General features: G+C 41.6%; 1 protein-coding gene across 6 annotated transcripts in view; it reads right to left on the bottom strand.

The window, feature by feature from the left end:
• Positions 1 to 15,393, bottom strand: part of ATXN7L1 (ataxin 7 like 1) — a 383,163-nt gene that overhangs the window by 60,701 nt on the left and 307,069 nt on the right. The window lies entirely within an intron of this gene.

Raw genomic sequence — 15,393 nt, forward strand, 5'->3', positions numbered from 1 at the left:
TAATGATGGCATAATTCTCCTGAAATGTGGAAACAACACATCTTGTATCATTTCTTCTCCACTTTGGAAAACTGAGGGAAATACACTGAAGCAATAATTTATATCTATATATATTCTGACGCAAATATCTAATATATTTTTCGTAAATTAATTTTATTTTACGTTACTGATTTGAAACTAACACTTCAGTTGTAAGTCCTATTCAATATTACATGTGTATATAGATTTTCAGGCAATGCACGTATGATATGCCTCTTTCAGAATGGTTATCTCCGATTTATTTTTGGTTGTAGTGAAGTCTTCTCTGCCTGCCCCCCTAAAGTATCTTACTGCTTATGTCAACCTCCAGAATCTGGGGTCCAATGTAATTGACCCCTTTATATACTTTTTACCACATATATATTTATTGTATCATATGCATCCCAAGCTATATAAAACAATCAAAATATGGTGAACTACCTGTACTAATTATGATGACAAACCCACATTATGTAACACAACCAGGAGATACTACATATTTACTGAAGCAGTGCGTATTCCTGGATTAAGAGATCATGTCATATCACTAAATTTCAGTCATGTAGTGCCATGTTTGGGCCCTCACTGCTTTAGAGTTTAGATGGCCATATTCCCAAAGATTATTGTCCAATGTGGCTGGTTGGAACGAAAATCTGGTAATGTATGGGAGCAAATAACAAATGACCATTTGCTCCGAAATGCTGGAAAACTGACAAAAATGGTTTGTTGAAGTAACATTTATAATTTGAAGGAACATTTATAATTTGCATACTATACAATTGTACACAGGCTCACTTATCCACTCTTTTCAATGATTCATGAATAGACCCCCTCAGTGTTTAGGAGCAAATGGTCAATTGTCAATAGCTCCCATACATTACCAGATTTTCATTCCAACCAGCCACATTGGACAATAAATCTTTAGGTGTATGGCCAGCTTTTGTAATGTCACTTGGCTGATTGTGTGATCAGTTATTTTATGGGAGGTGGCACAATTCCTTTAAATTATTTATAGGTACTCCTACATGCTATACATTTCTATGTTACTCCCATGTAAGAAACATGCCCATAACAGTTGTGTACAACTCACTTCCTGGTATTATTCTTTACTTCCCAAACACTGTTGGGGATAGTTAAAAGTTGTTTTGTTTTCACTTTATTAGAAATAGCTAACACTAGAGCAATGATCACAATACACAATGGGGGGTATTAAATTACAGGTGAAAAACCATAAGAGTGCAGAAAACTTCCTTTTTTTTCTATTTTTCCCGATGTTTCACCCATATTTATTTTTACAGGCTATCCAATTTGGTCTCCTGTAAAAAAAAAACAAAAAAAAAACATTATCTCCCGAAAACACACAGGTTAAGTAAAACGTGTCTTTTCGGTAGAAACAACCCCGTTTTGGGGGATTTTGTTTCGGACTGCCTGAAGCAGGTAAAACAAAATCCCTGATAAGACGGCGTGAGCCACGGCTTTATGGGGCTAATTGGATACCCTCAAATATTTTCACACTGTTTATTTGCATTTTGTCACATTTTTTGTAAGAAAACCCAAACTTCATTTTTCTCTATCGTTCAGAGGGTGCAGCTGTTGATTAAATGGTTTATGAATGCCAAACAGGACCAAAGACCATGTACTGCTTTTTGTATACCATTTCAATAAAAAGATTATTTATAGGCTGCTAAACACCATGGGGTATATGCAATTGCGGTCGAATTCCCGAAATTGTCGAATTTCGGGTCATTTTCGACCAAAAAAAAAAATCGCCTATGCAATTCAGTGCTTTCCGACCAAAGAACGGACTTTCAAAATTCGACTTTTTGAAATTCGACTTTTTGCAAATTCGACTTTTCTGCAATGATACAAGTGCTGCAATTCGACCAAAGCATATTCAATTCAAGTTTGGAAATTCGACAGCAGTGCTTTTAGACCGCAAATTCGTCATTTTCAATCCGCCACACTTTGGAGGGTGAAAACAAATAAAAAAATTTTAAACATGTTTTTTTTGGTGTTTTTTGGGGGGGGAATAGCAGATCTATTTATATTAGAAGGGATTAGGTACTTTTTTTTTTTTTTTTGGAGGCACAAATATTATTTATATATTTTTTAAAATATTATTATTATTTTTTTTTTTTCTTTATGCTGGAACGGTGAAATCATAAAAAAAAATGGCGTGGGGTCCCCCCTCCAAAGCATAACCAGCCTCGGGCTCTTCGAGCTGGTCCTGGTTCTAAAAATGCGGGGGAAAAATTGACAGGGGATCCCCCGTATTTTTAAAACCAGCACCGGGCTCTGCGCCTGGTGCCAAAAATACGGGGGACAAAAAGAGTAGGGGTCCCCCGTATTTTTAACACCAGCATCGGGCTCCACTAGCTGGACAGATAATGCCACAGCCGGGGGTCACTTTTATGCCGTGCCCTGCGGCCGTGGCATTAAATATCCAACTAGTCACCCCTGGCCGGGGTACCCTGGGGGAGTGGGGACCCCTTCAATCAAGGGGTCCCCCCCCCCAGCCACCCAAGGGCCAGGGGTGAAGCCCGAGGCTGTCCCCCCCCATCCAATGGGCTGCGGATGGGGGGGCTGATAGCCTTTTGTGATAATAAAAAGATATTGTTTTTTCCAGTAGTACTACAAGTCCCAGCAAGCCTCCCCCGCAAGCTGGTACTTGGAGAACCACAAGTACCAGCATGCGGGAGAAAAACGGGCCCGCTGGTACCTGTAGTACTACTGGGAAAAAAATACCCAAATAAAAACAGGACACACACACCGTCGACAGTAAAACTTTATTTCATACGTCGACACACACATACTTACCTATGTTCACACGCCGACATCGGTCCTCTTCTCCATGTAGAATCCACGGATACCTGAAAAGAAAAGATCAATATACTCACCTCAGCCATGGTCCAGAGATAAATCCACGTACTTGGCAAAAAAACAAACCGAACACCCGCTCCATGCCGGACTGAAAGGGGTCCCATGCTGACACATGGGACACCTTTCCACGAATGAGACCTGTCAGTGACAGCTGTCACAGAAAGGTCTCTAAGCCAATCAGGAAGCGCAACTTCGTTGCGCTCACCTGATTGGCTGTTCGCTGTCTCTACTGTGACAGCACATCGCAAAGCCGCTCCATTACTTTCAATGGTGGGAACTTAGCGGCTAGCGGTAAGGTCACCCGCCGGTCAGCGGCTGACCGGCGGGTGACCCCACCGCTACCCGCAAAGTTCCCACCATTGAAAGTAATGGAGCGGCTTTGCGATGTGCTGTCACAGTACAGACAGCGCACAGCCAATCAGGTGAGCGCCACGGAAGTAGCGCTTCCTGATTGGCTGAAGGGACGTCAGTGACAGGAGTCACGTGATGTCCCGGCATTCGGGAGAAAGGGGTCTGATGTGAAAACATTGGACCCCTTTCTAGTCCGGTATGGAGCGGGTTTTTGCGGGGTTTTTTTTTTAAACAAGTACGTGGATTTTACTCTCTGGACGTGGATTTATCTCTGGACGCTGGAAGGTGAGTATAATTTTTTCACAGGTACCCTCGGATCGTCGGAGACCGTGGCAGTCGGCGTGTCAACATAGGTAAGTATGTGTGTGTCGGTAGTGTGTAATAAAGTTTTACTATCAAGGTGTGTGTGTCCTGTTTTTATTTGGGTATTTTTTTCCCAGTAGTACTACAGGTACCAGCGGACCCGTTTTTCTCCCGCATGCTGGTACTTGTGGTTCTCCAAGTACCAGCTTGCGGGGGAGGCTTGCTGGGACTTGTAGTACTACTGGAAAAAACAATATCTTTTTATTATCACAAAAGGCTATCAGCCCCCCCATCCGCAGCCCATTGGATGGGGGGGGACAGCCTCGGGCTTCACCCCTGGCCCTTGGGTGGCTGGGGGGGGGGGACCCCTTGATTGAAGGGGTCCCCACTCCCCCAGGGTACCCCGGCCAGGGGTGACTAGTTGGATATTTAATGCCACGGCCGCAGGGCACGGCATAAAAGTGACCCCCGGCTGTGGCATTATCTGTCCAGCTAGTGGAGCCCGATGCTGGTGTTAAAAATACGGGGGACCCCTACTCTTTTTGTCCCCCGTATTTTTGGCACCAGGCGCAGAGCCCGGTGCTGGTTTTAAAAATACGGGGGATCCCTGGCCAATTTTTCCCCTGCATTTTTAGAACCAGGACCAGCTCGATGAGCCCGAGGCTGGTTATGCTTTGGAGGGGGGACCCCACGCCATTTTTTTTTCGGGTTTTTCACGTTTTTTTACCGTTTTTTAAAATCGCGGCAAAATCCGCCAAATCGGCCGATTTTCGCCCGCGACTCTGGCGAATCCGTTTTTCATTGAATATGGTGAATTCCGGAAGCCACCTTCCGGGATTCACCTGTCGAATTGAGTCGAATTAAAAAACTGCGAAAATTGCCGCGAATTCGACCGCAATTGCATATACCCCCATATATTTTGTGTCATAAGATACACAGGAAATATTTGAATATAAAATTGGAAGGGAAATAAAATACTATGAGGTATACAGGGGGGGGGGATTCATCAGTGCGAAATAAATTTTCGCAAGCAAAAAAAAAACAAAACACAAAAAACAGGCTATACTGCAGGTTTTGGCCAAATGTTTTTTTCTGGCAATTCAATTAAACCCTTTTTTCCCCCTCACAATTAAAAAAACGTGTTTTCGTGATATATAGGATATATAACACATAGGACACTGGATAAGTTCCAAGACCTAAGTGTTTTCGCAATAGCAGCCAAGAAAACATGGCTGATTCAGGACCTCATTAGGTCCCGAAAACAATTAGCTTCGTAGCTAACTTGAAAGCCGTGGTGATTTTACTGCTGGTAATTGAATTCCTTTATGATACTTACTAGTCCCTCACAAACTATGGGACTTTTTTGTTTTGTTTAATTCAACAGTATTGGCATTTTCAAAAAGGACAATGCAGAGACCCTTACAACCGGTTATAAAACAGCACATGGTAGGATAAATCAGGTGTAGTATGGTATGCCTGCGGCGGCATACCGACAGCTGGGCGAGCGCAAATGAGCTCCTTGCAGGCTCGCTGCGCCACACTATCCTCCCTCCAGGGGGGTCATGGACCCCCAAGAGGGAGAAAAGGTGTCGGTATGCCGGTTGTCGGGATTCCGGTGTCGGTATGCCGGTTGTCGGGATCCCGGCGCCGGTATACTGTGCGCCGGGATCCCGACAGCCGGCAAACTGAAGACCACCCGGATAAATCAACTTAAAATAACATAGTAGTATGAGTCAAAGTATACAGAGGCAAAATAGAATAAGGCCAGGGAAAAGGAAGAGCAAATATGAATTAAATGGTGAAAAAAAAAAAAAAAAGGACTGTATTAATGTGACCATGACGCTGTCATATGACTTAACTACAAGCATAGACTCAATCCTTAATTAGTACCATTAACACTTCAATAGTCATACTGTAACACATCTCTTTAGCCCATTCTGATACTAAGTGATACATTGTTATTTTTTAACAACAATGTAAAAAACATCATCAAAATTGATCTCAAGAACGTATAAAAATTGTATGACTCATAGAAGCACAATACCTGATGAACATAACAGGATCAAATGTGATTCCATCTCACTGGATAAAATGTTTCAGTTATGTTTCTGATTTGCAAACACAAACAAACTGTAGCAGCGCTAATGAATAATTATCACATAAGATTAAGGTAAAAGTATATAACAATTTAATATATTGGCAATTTCTGCCTAATGAAACAAAAAGTGCACAGCTAGTATACTTAAAAATGTTAAAAATAACTTGGGTCTCATTTTGTAAAAATGCCTTTGGTAAGCAGTCCGTTCCTATTACATGAACTGGATAAGCAGATGAACAATTGTGAGTAAAGACTGACTGCGCAGTCTAACCATCCAACTTTACCCGTGCCGCTAGAGGTGAAGTCCCTTGGGAATGATTGTGGTATTGTACATCCAAACGGGTTTCCTCAGTATGATGCGGTGTCCTTTTGTTAAAGGTGATAATTGGCGGGATGTTGGAGAGTTGATTACTCCGTGTATCTGCAGCAGTAATTGTCCAGTTCTGGTCCGGATATAGGCAATAAGATGGCAGATGATGACCCAATGCAATGACTCCTGACGCGTTTCACTGTACAACCTACAGCTTTGAAAAAGCTGTAGGTTGTACAGTGAAACGCGTCAGGAGTCATTGCATTGGGTCATCATCTGCCATCTTATTGCCTATATCCGGACCAGAACTGGACAATTACTGCTGCAGATACACGGAGTAATCAACTCTCCAACATCCCGCCAATTATCACCTTTAACAAAAGGACACCGCATCATACTGAGGAAACCCGTTTGGATGTACAATACCACAATCATTCCCAAGGGACTTCACCTCTAGCGGCACGGGTAAAGTTGGATGGTTAGACTGCGCAGTCAGTCTTTACTCACAATTGTTCATCTGCTTATCCAGTTCATGTAATAGGAACGGACTGCTTACCAAAGGCATTTTTACAAAATGAGACCCAAGTTATTTTTAACATTTTTAAGTATACTAGCTGTGCACTTTTTGTTTCATTAGGCAGAAATTGCCAATATATTAAATTGTTATATACTTTTACCTTAATCTTAAGTGATAATTATTCATTAGCGCTGCTACAGTTTGTTTGTGTTTTGCCTTTTTGGGTGTGACTACCCCATTTGAATTAGCAGCAGCATTAGAGTTGCGGCAACCTACAGCGCCCGATCCATTACCTATTGGTATATTTTCTTGCATGTTTCTGATTTGATCAATGTTATGAAAAACAAAACAAGAAAATGAGGAAGCCGCCGATGCTTGCGAGTAGGCTGGGGAACGCGTCTGTCAGCACCTCCGGTTATAGACTACAGCGGACAACTTTTTATCAGCCGGCTGAGATACATTCACGCAGCAGGGGGATGCCTCTTTAATCACCTGCCCACGGACTCCAGATAAGGTCAAGGGTGCTTGCACCGGCCGGGAGGAAAAGGTCACCACACCGTGGATAAAGCAGATGCACGTTCCACTCCGTTAAAGGCTACCTGTGAGAAACCAGCCAGAAGGATCGTCACATGTACTGTGACTGAACATAGGCTTTTGTACGGTATACAAATTTGTTACAGATCACTGCAGGACAGTGACTGTCATTTACAATCAGCTTTGCATGAACTGCTTTAATACTACTAACGAGCTGATAGCAAGACTGCTCAATTCATTGCTACTAACACGTGTTCTACTAATTATATTAACGGACATATGGACATGAGCACTATATATCATTGATACAAAGGTACATCGTCCACTGTGAATCTGAGAAACTTATTAACAATGTATTTGAGTACAAGAGTTACATAGTTTGATACAGGTTACATACATAATATCTGTCTCACTAGAGAGATATTACAAGCCAGAGTTGCTTAACAAATACGGGAAGTGAATTGAACAGTGTGTGGATAGTTATAACCCACATGTGTATATGAAATCAATCATTTAGAGAATAAGTATTGATTATATTTTAGGGGTTTATTGTGATATTTTATTGTATTTTATGTATTGCCGGCCAGCATTAAATATATAATGTGCTTAAAAAATATTGATCATTGAGGAAAAATAAAATCCACATTAGATGTGAATAGCGCTCTCTCGTTTGGTTTTTCTTCTTATGAAAAACAAACCTGTAAATCCCAAAAAACTATTTGCTATATGGTACACAATGTAATTAATATAGTCATAGAAACCATCAGTTAGTCCGAACCAGGAGAGATTGTTTCTTACAAAATCACTTGTATTTTGTCAGGTGCTCAACAGATTAGCCTACTTTACAGCTCGGTATATCTTGTCTTTTTTGGCAAAATACATTGTAAAGTAAGATTACTGTAATCCACTGGCCTATGCACTAAAATGTATGTATTCTCTTGGAATACTTGCACTGTAAATGGTGTGGGATTCTAGGGCCTCTAGTACTACTAACCTTTTATCATCATTATGGAGGATCTTTAGGACAAGCTTGACTTTGTTCCTCCATTTGGCAACTACTGTACTGGGTTCTTGGCACAAATAGAGCTCTGGAGAAATCTTCATGTACTATATGAGACTTCTATGACTTCATCTACCCAACAAGTAACATGAAGACAGAGGAACAATTATAAAAATGTATTCTAGTAAAAATAAAGCAAAAATCTGTCACTGGTTGAAAACAAATGCAATATCCAGGAGGTGTAATGAAACCCTGAATGTAGCAATGCATAATTTTTTTTCTTACATGCAGAGTATAGTCTGCAGTAACACTTTCTTGTAGCAAGTCCATGTGCTGCTCAATACTCAGCTGTGTACTCCCAACCTGCAGGGAAGCTATTTACGGGTCTACAGACCTGGGGTTTCCATGTAGCACTACTACCTGCATAATATACTGTAAGGAGCTAACATTGCTAGCACATTATAAAGTGATACAGAATATAAAAGCCGCAGGAAATGTGGGTCTGCAGATCTGTAAAATAGTTTGCAAACCAAGCATTGCTTTGGAATCAGACAAATATAATTTAAAAAAATCTTTACCATTGCGGTGTTTGAGAGAAGTGATAAATAGGTGGATGGAGGGTAGAATCAACTAAAAACTGTTTGTTGGACCCTTACTGGGTTCAGCTAAGTAGCGTTTGGAGTTGCCTTTATTAGAACTTCAATTGTAAAACACTGAACAGGGGTTCACAAACTGTGTGGCTAGGTACCCTGGGGGGCCACAAGGCTCTTACAGGGGTGTCTTGGGTTGGTGGCCAGGACCAAATAAAATGATTTAATATTAATTAATTTCAATTTATCAATATAAACTTTTATCCTAGGGGTGCCGTGTAAACAACGCTGATAATCTAGGGCACCGTGATTCCAGAAAGTTTTAGAACCACTGATGTAATATGTTTGAGAACATTTAATATACTGGTTGATGAGCAATGCACTGCTGGCTAGTCAAACATGGGTTCAAAAGTTAAGGGCCCCACACACGTAAAGATTATGGGGTATATTCAATTGATGTCAGATCCCTTTCGACGGAAAGGATCCGACATCTCAGTATTCAATGAGCGGCCAAATCAGACAGGATTTTGCCGTACCCGACAATGCCAATCAGACTATTTTTTAAAGTCGGATTGACATTGACGGAAACGGGGCTAAAAGCTGTCGGATTTGGCCGCGCTTCCGACAAAACACGTGAATCCACGGCTATTCCGCCGATCCACGTGTTTTCCGACAAGTCAAAATTGCAGACTTGTCGGAAAAACGGCAGGGGGATTGAATAGGTCGTAACAGTTTTTGACCTATAAAAATGTCAGAAACTGCCGTCTTTCCGACAAGACGGCAGTTCCGACTACAATTGAATTCCCCCCTATCTGTTCAATTTGGCTGATTGGAAAAAAAAATCTGGCAATGTCTGGGAGCAAATGACAATCAACCATTTGATCGCAAAATACAGAAAATGAACAAAAACTGTTGTTCACATAAATTGGTTTAATGAAACAAACTTAACCAATTTGTCTGAAAGTCCATTTTTGTCTGTTCTCCAGTGTTTGAGAACAAATGGTCAATTGTCATTTGCTCCCATACATTACCAGATTTGTATTCCAACCAGAAAGATTGGACAGATAATCTCTAAGTGTACAGGGCCCTTTACTCAAATGGTGTTAAACCGCATTAAAAGAAGTGATTAACGCTACCTTGAAGCTCTATTAAGAAATCACTGTAAACAGCACATTAAAATGTTGCAATTTTTTAATACATAGTTCTGTTGAATGGACAAAAATCTGCAATGATTGTTCTGGTCTTCCTTGGTACCAAATTAACACTAATAAAAAAACATGCACAGTGGTTCTCTAAGTGCCTGATTTTGAAGCTTTAGGAATAGCACCCATTAACCTTTCTTTATCATGCAAATCCTCAACTCAGCCGGGGATGCTTTAAGGCAGTCCTGGCCAATCTGTGGCTCTCCAGCTGTTGTGAAACTACAAGTCCCAGCATGCCCTGCCAGAGTTTTGCTATTAGGGAGTGCTAAAACTGTGTCAGGGCATGCTTGGTTGTGTAGTTTCACAACAGCTGGAGAACCATAGGTTGGCCAGACCTACAATAAGGTTTCATTTTTGTATTTCATAATCTGTCGCTGTATTCAGATCATTTTCTATTTTTGTGATGAGAGCTAGATGTGGATAACAGGTAATTAGTCAACATGCAAGTCAGTTCTTTTGAACTGGAAGGATAAAGCAACTACAATGTGACTTGGAGACAAAAAAAATAATGCTAATTTTCCCTGGAAAATTCGATGAAATATTAACTTGACAAAATATGTTGCACATGAGGAGTATTCAACATTGCATACATGTGTTACCATTGTTATGCATGATAATGACAACGGCAGCCTAACTACACAAGCCCAGATATCACCAAAGCCCACAAAAACAAAGATGTTACATTGAGTATACATATAATTTATAGTGGGAATGCCAAGCAGCTGACAAAGCAGGGTAGGCTAGTTTAAACCATGGTTTAAAACAAATGTTTTGTGTTTTTTTGTGTTTTTAATCACTGTTTTCTTTATTATGCTGTGACTACAGGCATGGCGCTGTGACTCATTAAAAAAAAAGCCTATTATACGGGGGGGGGGGGAATAGAGTTTTTTATACAAAATGTTTAATTCTCGTGGCATGCTCAGTGCTAATGCTTAACTCCTCCTGTGTGTGTGTGTGTGTGTGTGTGTGTGTGTGTCTGTCTGTGTGTAATCCTGAAATGTGCTTTTGCATTTTTCACTTTGTGTTACTATTCAGATTTTTTAATTATAATAAGTAATGAGTAGGACTAATGCTTAACATTAACTTGTTCTTATTTTCAATTTCATCTATTTATGAGTGTACTTTGTATTAATATGTTTAGGGAGGAATTCAATTAGATGAAAAGAAACACCGGACATTTTTCACAATCTATCCTGATGTTTCTCTGAAATTATTTTTTGGGGCAATCCAATTTGGCCAACCCACCCCCAAATAAACTTTCTCCCAAAAACACACAGGTTCAATGAAACCTGTGTCTTTTCACTAGAAACAGCCCCATTTTTGACAGAAAACTGAGCTGTTTTCAGGGATTTGGTTTCGCCTGCCTGAGGCAGGAGAAACAGAATCCCCAAACAGCCGTGCCTCCCAACGGCTTATCTGGTCAAATTAGATAGCCCACAGCGATCATTAATAGCTGGTAATTGAATTATTCCATTAATCTATCTACATACATTCAGATGTAATAGGAATAATAAGCTGTCAAACATTGGTTTATTTAAAGATGTAAAATAAACCAAAGCCTAATAACATTATTAATGTTAGAAAATATTAAAACATGGTTGATCAAGGTTTACAATACATGTTCAATTTTGTTATATAACACATAAATGTAAAAAAAACCCGCAACAACCTGGTTTAAACATACAAACTTTTTTTTCCAACCCTATGACATACTGATGAATACTTAAGTGATGAGTACCATAATTTAGGAACTGGAGACTACATATGACTATTCATCACATTCTCACATGTGCCGACAATAGTTTCACATGGAACTTGCAGTATAATTCTGTTATTTAAAATTATACAAATTTAGCAATTTATAAACCTCACTGGGCAGTGGTCTGTCTGTGTCCTGTCTGTGTCTCTCTTTTCGCTGATGTAAAAACCAGGAAGGAAACCTGTCCATTTACTAGCATCTGCATGAACCTGCTGTCTCTCCCCGCATCTGCATGAACCTGTTGTTAGGAGACTACCGGTCACATAACCTCCCCCTACATCCCGCACCCTCACAATCCCAACAGGGACTATTCCCATGACATCCATAGAGTGGGAATAGAAGCCGTGGCGACCGCAAGCTACTTGTTGCACTCCCCCCTTCCCCCCAGCATTCCGCCGTCAGTATGCTGACCGGCGGTCTCCTGACTGCTGGTCACGCAATACACACCCGTATACTCATTACTATGCACTACTTTTCAAGGCACCGCCGTCCCCTTGTGGTGCCAAATAAATGAAAGATAATACTATGATAGCAATGTGTATGTTATAACTCATGGCATTGTAAGAGTTCTGACAGTACAAGGTGCCAGGTAAGCAGTTGCTACCTGAGGTGAGGAAGAGCAGAAGTCCAACAATGCTGTCACAATAACAACATCAGGGTGTTAGAGAACTGTGGTAATTGTCACCTGATCTGAGACCAAATATAAAATTGTGAACATTTTACCACACAATAACAATGCAGTAAAGGGTATAATTTGGATACATGCTATTACATAATCTGTGGGGCAAGTGTACCTGCAAAAACAGTGCATGGTCTTAAAGAATGTGTTGGGTAATGTTGGCCTTATACCAGACCGACTTTCCTCCAACCATCTGGACAAAAAAATCTGGTAATATACAGTATGGGAACAATTGGCAATCAGCAATTTGCTCCCAAATGCACGAAAACAGTTGTTCAGTCAAGGTGGTTAAATCTGTTTGATTTAATAACTTGTCTGAACAACAGTTTTGTCCATTTTCCGGCATTTTGGAGCAAACAGCTGCTTGACATTTGCTCACATACATAACCAGATTTTTATTCCAACTAACCAACTAGTTGGATGGTTGGAGGAAATTTGGTCTGGTGTATGATAGCTTTAGCATACACGTGTTTCTCCAAATTATGCAACGAAGCCCCCCTTTGCTCCAGGAGCACACTTTTAACTGTAATTAGTGGATGTTGCAAGACTGACTCCACGAGAGGCAGGATAAGACATATGCACTAAGTAGGTCTTGGCTCACTCTAAAAAGGTAGACCCAGGTCGTGCATGCAATGTGAAAGGCAGATCCACGTCATACATGACCTGGGTCATGCCTGAAAGGCTCCTAGCTGGAGGGCTCAGGACGCTTGGAGATGACGTCACGGGTCAGAACTGGGGCTTCATTGTGAAAGAGGTATTACAGAGAGAATTTTGCATGATTTCACATAGTATAAGTCCCAACTGTGAGCACACAGGCGATACAGAGTACGCCCACTGAAGAGGTATAACTGATCTATAAGAGGGCAGTCACACATAAGCAAAGTACAGTAAATGTGTGTCTACACCATGGTTGAGCTGGAAACGTGCAAATATTGTTGTTTTTAAAATCTTTTGTACCTACAGTAGTATAGAGCTGGTGAAAGTGCCCTCTGCATATATGCTTGATTGCTGTCTAAAAGCTGGGTACACACTGGAGCGATGTGTATGACATCTGAACCTGTGTACACATTGAGCGATGCTAATGAAGGACGGAACAATCACTTTTCGCACCGTCATTAGCATACACGTTGCCGCTAGCGATATTGTCATGACTGATGAGCAGCACATCAAACCTAAAGACACCACAGGCATCTGCATATCGGGCATACCACTGCCCGATATGCGCCGATGTGAGTGATATGTCGGTCCGATCCAAAGTCTATTAAACCGTCACAGAATCAGGAACAAACAATACAGTTTTGCATCAGAGTGTAAATGTTTTCACACCTTATAGTAAAATCTTGCCACCCACAAGATTCCACAGATATGTGATAAAACAATAGTTTTTGCAAGGACTTTTGTCTTGGTTCACCGTCCCTATTTGTGACTGAACTAAAATAATGTTTAAAACAGGATTTTATATATCTACCGGTAAATCCTTTTCTCCTAGTCCGTAGAGGATGTTGGGGTCCATATAATTACCATGGGGTATAGACGGGTCCTGTGGAGACTTTGGCACTATAAAATCTTAATAGTGTGGGCTGGCTCCTCCCTCTATGCCCCTCCTCCAGACCTCAGTTTAGGAACTGTGCCGAGGAGACGGACAAATTTGAGAGAAGTATACTACATATATGTGGCGAGATTCACGCCAACTCACACTGCATTTATAACCATGCAACCAGCATATAACCAAACGAAACATGCCAATATGCATGAACATAAGGTGGCAGCAACAGCTGCCATTACTTAACATGTAATAACCGTGCAGGAAACAGAAGCACTGGGTGGGCGCCCTACATCCTCTACGGACTAGGAGAAAAGGATTTACCGGTAGGTATATAAAATCCTGTTTTCTCTTACGTCCTAGAGGATGTTGGGGTCCATATAAATACCATGGGGATGATACCAAAGCTCCCACTAGGGGAGGGAAAGTGCAGATGTTCCCTGCAAAACTGAATGACCAAATTGAAGGACTTCAGAGGCCAAAGTATCAATCTTGTAGAACTTAGCAAACGTGTTTGACCCTGACCAAGTAGCTGCTCGGCAAAGTTGAACAGCCGAGACACCCTGGGCAGCCGCCCAGGAAGAACCCACTTTTACGAGTAGAGTGAGCTTTAACCGATTTTGGTTCTGGCAAACCTGCTGTAGAATAAGCATGCTGGATCCAGCATCTGATCCAGCGAGATATAGTCTGCGTCGAAGCAGGACTTCCGTCTTTCGAAGAGGAGCAGTCCTCTTAACATAAATCTGCAACGCCCGGACCATGTCCAAGGACTTTGCTGAACTAGATGAGTCAGTAGCCAGTGGCACTACAATAGGTTGGTTGATATTAAATGCAGATACAACCTTAGGAAGAAATTGCTGACGCGTGCATAGCTCAGCTCTATCCTCATGAAAAATTAAGTAGGGTCTCTTATGAGACAAGGCCCCCAATTCTGACACTCGCCTTGCTGATGCCAAGGCTAACAGAGTGACCACCTTCCATGTAAGAAACTTTAAATCTACCTCCCTTAAAGGTTCAAACCAGTCCGATTGCAGGAATCGTAATACCACATCAAGATCCCAAGGCGCCGTACGAGGCACAAAAGGAGGTTGGATGTGCAGAACTCCCTGTAAGAAAGTCTGCACCTCAGGGAGTGCAGCCAATTGTTTCTGGAAGAAGATGGACAAGGCCGAAATCTGGACCTTGAGCGAGCCTAATCTTAGGCCCACATCCACACCTGACTGTAGAAAAAGGAGTAAGCGACCTAATCGGAGCTTCTTGGATTCACACCAAGACACATATTTTCTCCAAATACTTTTCTAGCTTGAATAAGCGTAGGAATGACTTTGTCCGGAATACCCTTCCGAGCTAAGATCTGGCGTTCGACCTCCATCCCATCAAACTTAGTTGCTGTATGCTTGGGCAAAGAACTGGTTTCTGCCGACTCAAGTCAACCTGACGAGGAAGAATTCTTGGAACTGAGATTTCAATAGTAAAACTCTCTCCAGCCCTCTTGGGGCCACGATCAGATTTTGTGATCTTGCTAGTGGAACCGGAGGGAATGCTTCCCTTAACTAACACGCCCTTGGAACCAACCTGGGCTTTATTGCCACTGTGTGTGGCCTTGTCC

The sequence above is a fragment of the Pseudophryne corroboree genome, chromosome 6 (assembly GCF_028390025.1).
Source record: "Pseudophryne corroboree isolate aPseCor3 chromosome 6, aPseCor3.hap2, whole genome shotgun sequence".
NCBI classification, from domain to species: domain Eukaryota; kingdom Metazoa; phylum Chordata; class Amphibia; order Anura; family Myobatrachidae; genus Pseudophryne; species Pseudophryne corroboree.